At 41.1% G+C, this 7325-nt stretch overlaps 1 pseudogene; it reads left to right on the forward strand.

The window, feature by feature from the left end:
- Positions 1 to 1651: 1651 nt before the first annotated feature.
- LOC139036374 (craniofacial development protein 2-like) lies at positions 1652 to 6006 on the forward strand (annotated as a pseudogene).
- Positions 6007 to 7325: the final 1319 nt, after the last annotated feature.

Consider the following 7325-nt stretch of genomic DNA (forward strand, 5'->3'; position numbering starts at 1 on the left):
GAGATTGTTGTTTTTGCTAGTTCAAAAAGATTTAAAAAAAAATCCATACAACTGTGTAGTCCGTTAAAAACTTGCTATTGGCGTCCTAACTCAGGACAGGGAGATGTGTGCTTAAACACTCACAAACTAGAAAGGGAAAATGGATCATTTTGAATTACACACCATATGCCAAAGCCTTTATTTAGTATGCTCAAAAAAGTGTTCATTAAAGATAAATGCTCCACAGAGTTAGAAAGGATTTCAGCAGATAAAGTCCTGATTGCCCAGTATAGAACAGGTGATAAGGAATGTGTGACATTGATGTTTCTCTTATTTGTTTTCTGTTATTCTGAAAATATTTTCTATTCTGTTTTTCAAATAAGTGCAACCTGTGTCATCAAAAGAATTTGCATGCTAATTAAACAGTTCTATATATCATAATATCTTCTACTTTCATTTTGAATCATGAAAAAAATGCTCTCTTGAAAAAAAATAATAAGATTAAGTAATGGAGAGAAAAATGATCTCTGTTTCTTGATGTAGCCATATGTTTCTTGGCAGGATTACTGTTGGTTAGCCGCTAAGTCATGTCTGATTCCTTTATGACCCCATGGACAGCTGAAGCCCACCAGGCTCTTCTGTCCATGGAATTTTACAGGCAAGAATACTGAAGTGAGCTGCCACTTCCTTCTTCAGGGACTCTCTCCACCCAGGAATTGAATCCATGGCTCTGGTTGCATCTCCTGCAAAGCAGTTTATTTCTTTACTGTTGAGACACTGGGGAAGCCCTCTTGGTAGGATTAGGGGCAGAAAAATTAGGGGCAGGACTAGGGGCAGGACTAGGGGCAGAAAAATTAAAGTATTCATTCATTGAATGTTTAACAACTAGGAATTTATATTCTATGTTCTAGAGAATATAAATAATATGAAAATATGGCACCTGATCTTGAACCATTCACAATATAATTGTATAATAAATATCTAAAACAGATGAACGTGGATCACAAGGTTTGTACATATAATTCTTGAAGGTTGAAAGAATTGTACAAAAAAAGGAGATGGACATTTAAGACTGAGAGGCCATAGAAAAACACCAGTCAAACGTTCTGTTAAGGAAATATAAAACAAGTTCTCAGAACTGAAACTGATATATCATGAAAAGAAAAACTGAGAAATAAAGTGAGTGATGTATACAAGGTACAGATAGTCAGTGGTTTTATGTGCCAGATTAAGAATTCTACTTTAGGCAATTCTTGGGTTTTGGATGATTTTAAGCAAAGAAGAGTTTCTGCATTTGGAATTATGTATCTATTTTCAGAAAACAATGCTGTATCACACTTAAAGAATGCTTTGATGATACTCTGAATCTTTTTAGGGTAATTATTGGATCATCCAAATTAAGTGGAGTAAAATAATGGGAGGCCAAAAGCTCATCATCAACCCATATCTATGTTTCTCTCTAAGAGATTGGTGAACAAGTCTTAAAGGGATTCATAATTAAGATGTCTGTACAAGTATTGTTAGATAAAATACAGAATATCGGTTAAATTTGAATTTCAGATAAACATTGCATTTTTATTATATTTATGTTCCAAATAGTTTATGGACATATTATACTATAAGACAATCTTTATTGTTTATATGAAACTTGAATTTAACTAAGCCGGCTGTGATGGACTGCACAGAAGCGCGCGGCTGCGATAGACCACACAGAAGCGTGGCCGCAAGGAGCTACCCTTCGCCCAGGGTCAGGGGCGGTGGCCAAGAGGAACTACCCCACTCTGAAGGTCTGGGGCCCCTCCCGAGAGGAGCTACCCCACGCCCAAGATCAGGGAGCAACCCCACCTCCAAGGAGCGGCTGCTGCACGGGCGCAGGAGGGCCGAGAGGAGCTACTCTATGTTCAAGGTCACGAGGGGCGGCCATGAGAAGATACGCCTCGTCCAAGGTAAGGAGCAGCGGCTGCGCTTTGCTGCAGCAGCCATGAAGAGCTACCTCACGTCCGAGGGAAGAGAAACCCAAGTAAGATGGTAGGTGGTGCAAGAGGGCATTCAGAGGTCAGACACACTAAAACCATAATCACAGAAAACTAGCAAATCTAATCACAGGACTATAGTTCAGTTCAGTTCAGTCACTCAATCGTTTCCCACTCTTCGCGACTCCATGAATCCCAGCATGCCACGCCCCCCTGTCCATCACCAACTCCCCGAGTTTACTCACACTCATGTGCATCGAGTCGGTGATGCCATCCAGCCATCTCATCCACTGTCGGCCCCTTCTCCTCCTGCCCCCAATCCCTCCCAGCACCAGGGTCTTTTCCAACGAGTCAACTCTTCACATGAGGTGGCCAAAGTATTGGAGTTTCAGCTTCAGCATCAGTCCTTCCAATGAACACCCAGGACTGATCTCCTTTAGGATGGACTTGTTGGATCTCCTTGCAGTCCAAGGGACTCTCAAGAGTCTTCTCCAACACCATAGTTCAAAACCATCAATTTTTTCGCGCTCAGCTTTCTTCACAGCCCAACTCTCACATCCATACATGACCACTGGAAAAACAATAGCCTTAACCAGATGGACCTTTCTTGGCAAAATAATGTCTCTGCTTTTTAATATACTATCTAGGTTAGTCATAACTTTCATTCCAAGGAGTAAGCATCTTTTAACTTCATGGCTGCAGTCACCAGCCATAGTGATTTTGGAGTTAAAAAAAAAAAAAAAAGAAAACTCTGACACTGTTTCTACTGTCTCCCAATCTATTTCCAATGAGATGATGGCCCAGATGCCATGATTTTAATTTTCTGAATGCTAACCTTTAAGCCAACTTTCCCCACTCTCCTCTTTCACTTTAATCAAGAGGCTATTCATTTTCTCTTCACTCTCTGCATAAGGGTGGTGTCATCTGCATATCTGAGGTTATTGATATTCCTCCTGGCAATCTTGACTCCAGATTGTGATACTTTCAGCCCAGCGTTTCTCATGATGTACTCAGCATATAAGTTAAATAAGCAGGGTGACAATATACAGCCTTGATGTACTCATTTTCCTATTTGGAACCAGTCTGTTCTTCCATGTCCAGTTTTAACTGTTGCTTCCTGACTTGCATACAGGTATCTCTAGAGGCAGGTCAGGTGGTCTGGTATTTCCATCTCTTTCAGAATTTTCCACAGTTTATTGTGATCCACACAGTCAAAGGCATTGGCATAATCAATAAAGCAGAAATAGATGTTTTTCTGGAACTCTCTTGCTTTTTCGATGATCCAGCAGATATCGGCAATTTGATCTCTGGTTCCTCTGCCTTTTTGAAATCCAGCTTGAACATATGGAAGTTCTCGGTTCATGTATTGCTGAAGCCTGGCTTGGAGAATTTTGAGCATTACTTTACTAACGTGTGAGATGAGTGCAATTGTGCAGTAGTCTGAGCATTCTTTGGGATTGCCTTTCTTAGGGATTGGAATGAAAACTGACCTTTTCCAGTCCTGTGGCCACTGCTGAGTTTTCCAAATTCGCTGGCATATTGAGTGCAGCACTTTCACAGCATCATCTTTCAGGATTTGAAATAGCTCAACTGGAATTCCATCACCTCCACTAGCTTTGTTCATAGTGATGCTTTCTAAAGCCCACTTGACTTCACATTCCAGGATGTCTGGCTCTAGGTGAGTGATCACACCATTGTGATTATCTGCCTCGTGAAGATCTTTTCTGTACAGTTCTTCTGTGTATTCCTGACACCTCTTCTTAACATCTTCTGCTTCTGTTAGGTCCATACCATTTCTGACCTTTATTGAACCCATCTTTGCCTAAAATGTTCCCTTGGTATCTCTAATTTTCTTGAAGAGATCTCTAATCTTTCCAATTCTGTTGCTTTCTTCTATTTCTTTGCATTGATCACCGAGGAAGGCTTTCTTGTCTCTCCTGGCTATTCTTTGGAACTCTGCATTCAAATGGGAATATCTTTCCTTTTCTCCTTTGCCTTTTGCTTCTCTTCTTTTCACAGCTATCTGTAAGGCCTCCTCAGACAACCATTTTGCCTTTTTGCATTTCTTTTCCATGGGGATGGTCTTGATCCCTGTCTCCTGTTCAATGTCACAAACCTCCATCCATAGTTCATCAGGCTCTCTGTCTATCAGATCTAGTCCCTTAAATCTATTTCTGACTTCCACTGTATAGTCATAAGGGATTTGATTTAGGTCATACCTGAATGGTCTAGTGGTTTTCCCTACTTTCTTCAGTTTAAGTCTGAATTTGGCAACAAGCAGTTCATGATCTGAGCCACAGTCACCTCCTGGTCTTGTTTTTGCTGACTGTATAGGGCTTTTCCATATTTGGCTGCAAAGAATATAATCAATCTCATTTCAGTGTTGACCATCTAGTGGTGTCCATGTGTAGAGTCTTCTCTTGTGTTGTTGGAAGAGGCTGTTTGCTATGACCAGTGCGTTGTCCTGGCAAAACTCTATTAGCCTTTGCCCTGCTTCATTCCATACTCCAAGGCCAAATTTGCCTGTTACTCCAGCTGTTTCTTGACTTCCTAATTTTGCATTCCAGTCCCCTATAATGAAAAGGACATCATTTTTTGCGTGTTATTTCTCCAGTGCACCACATTCTGTCAGACCTCTCCACCATTACCCGACCATCTTGGGTGGCCCCACACTGCATGGATTAGTTTCATTGAGTTAAACAAGACTGTGGTCCTGTGAGAGAGGAGCAACCCCACCTCCAAGGAGTGGCTGCTGCCAGGCACAGGAGGGCTGAGAGGAGCTACTCCATGTTCAAGGTCAGGAGGGGCGGCTGGGAGAAGATACCCCTCCTCCAAGGTAAGGAACAGTGGCTGTGTTTTGCTGGAGCAGCCGTGAGGGGACACCCCACGTCCGAGGTAAGAGAAACCCAAGTAAGACGGTAGGTGTTGCGAGAGGGCATCAGAGGGCAGACACACTAAAACCATAATCACAGAAAACCAGCCAATCTGATCACAGGACCACAGCCGTGTCTAACTCAATGAAGCTAATCCATGCCGTATGGGGCCACCCAACATGGTTGGGTCATGGTGGAGAGGTCTGACAGAATGTGGTCCACTGGAGAACGGAAGGCAAATCACTTCAGTATTCTTGCCTTGAGAATCCCATGAACATTATGAGAGGGAAAATTATCGGATACTGAACGAGGAACTCCCCAGGTCGGTAGGTGCCCAATATGCTACTGAACATCAGTGGAGAAATAACTTCAGAAAGAATGAAGGGATGGAGCCAAAGCAAAAACAATACCCAGTTGTGGATGGGACTGGTGATAGAAGCAAGGTCCAACACTCTAAAGAGCAATATTGCATAGGAACCTGGAATGTTAAGTCCATGAATCAAGGCAAATTGGAAGTGGTCAAACAGGAGATGGCAAGAGTGAATGTCAACATTCTAGGAATCAGTGAACTACAATGGACTGGAATGGGTGAATTTAATTCAGATGACCATTATATCTACTACTGTGGGCAGGAATCCCTTAGAAGAAATGGAGTAGCCATCATAGTCACCAAAAGAGTCCGAAATGCAGTACTTGGATGCAATCTCAAAAACGACAGAATGATCTCTGTTCGTTTCCAAGGCAAACCATTCAATATCATGGTAATCCAAGCCTATGCCCCAACTAGTAATGCTGAAGAAGCTGAAGTTGAACAGTTCTATGAAGACCTACAAGACCTTTTAGAACTAACACCCAAAAAAGATGTCCTTTCATTATAGGGGACTGGGATTCAAAAGTAGGAAGTCAAGAAGCACCTGGAGTAACAGGCAAATTTGGCCTTGGACTATAGAATGAAGCAGGGCAAAGGCTAATAGAGTTTTGCCAAGAGAACACACATCTACACATGGACATCACCAGATGGTCAACACCAAAATCAGATTGATTATATTCTTTGCAGCCAAATATGGAAAAGCCCTATACAGTCAGGAAAAACAAGACCAGGAGGTGACTGTGGCTCAGATCATGAACTGCTTGTTGCCAAATTCAGACTTAAACTGAAGAAAGTAGGGAAAACCACTAGACCATTCAGGTATGACCTAAATCAAATCCCTTATGACTATACAGTGGAAGTCAGAAATAGATTTAAGGGACTAGATCTGATAGACAGAGAGCCTGATGAACTATGGATGGAGGTTTGTGACATTGAACAGGAGACAGGGATCAAGACCATCCCCATGGAAAAGAAATGCAAAAAGGCAAAATGGTTGTCTGAGGAGGCCTTACAGATAGCTGTGAAAAGAAGAGAAGCAAAAGGCAAAGGAGAAAAGGAAAGATATTCCCATTTGAATGCAGAGTTCCAAAGAATAGCCAGGAGAGACAAGAAAGCCTTCCTCAGTGATCAATGCAAAGAAATAGAGGAAAGCAACAGAATTGGAAAGACTAGAGATCTCTTCAAGAAAATTAGAGATACCAAGGGAACATTTTAGGCAAAGATGAGTTCAATAAAGGTCAGAAATGGTATGGACCTAACAGAAGCAGAAGATATTAAGAAGAGGTGGCAGGAATACACAGAAGAACTTTACAAAAAAAGATCTTCACGAGGCAGATAATCACAATGGTGTGATCACTCACCTAGAGCCAGACATCCTGGAATGTGAAGTCAAGTGGGCTTTAGAAAGCATCACTATGAACAAAGCTAGTGGAGGTGATGGAATTCCAGTTGAACTGTTTCAAATCCTGAAAGATGATGCTGTGAAAGTGCTGCACTCAATATGCCAGCGAATTTGGAAAACTCAGCAGTGGCCACAGGACTGGAAAAGGTCAGTTTTCATTCCAATCCCTAAGAAAGGCAATCCCAAAGAATGCTCAGACTACTGCACAATTGCACTCATCTCACACGTTAGTAAAGTAATGCTCAAAATTCTCCAAGCCAGGCTTCAGCAATACATGAACCGAGAACTTCCATATGTTCAAGCTGGATTTCAAAAAGGCAGAGGAACCAGAGATCAAATTGCCGATATCTGCTGGATCATCGAAAAAGCAAGAGAGTTCCAGAAAAACACCTATTTCTGCTTTATTGACTATGCCAAAGCCTTTGACTGTGTGGATCACAATAAGCTGTGGAAAATTCTGAATGAGATGGGAATACCAGACCACACTTGATTTCCAAATTCTTAAATATCACATAAATATTTTTAGAAATTCATGAAATTTATTGAGAAATATGTTTGATTTTAAATTTTATTAAGGCAATACTAAACTGCAAAATAACCTGATATAGTAATTGCTTGTTTAATATTTAATATTAATTTTATCAATTAAAAAGCAAATTTTAAAGTAAAGTCATATTGTAGACATCTAATAAAGTCTATGCTCATTTTAAACATCATTGAAATGTTAA

Source organism: Odocoileus virginianus, chromosome 8 (genome assembly GCF_023699985.2).
Source record: "Odocoileus virginianus isolate 20LAN1187 ecotype Illinois chromosome 8, Ovbor_1.2, whole genome shotgun sequence".
Classification (NCBI taxonomy): Eukaryota; Metazoa; Chordata; class Mammalia; order Artiodactyla; family Cervidae; genus Odocoileus; species Odocoileus virginianus.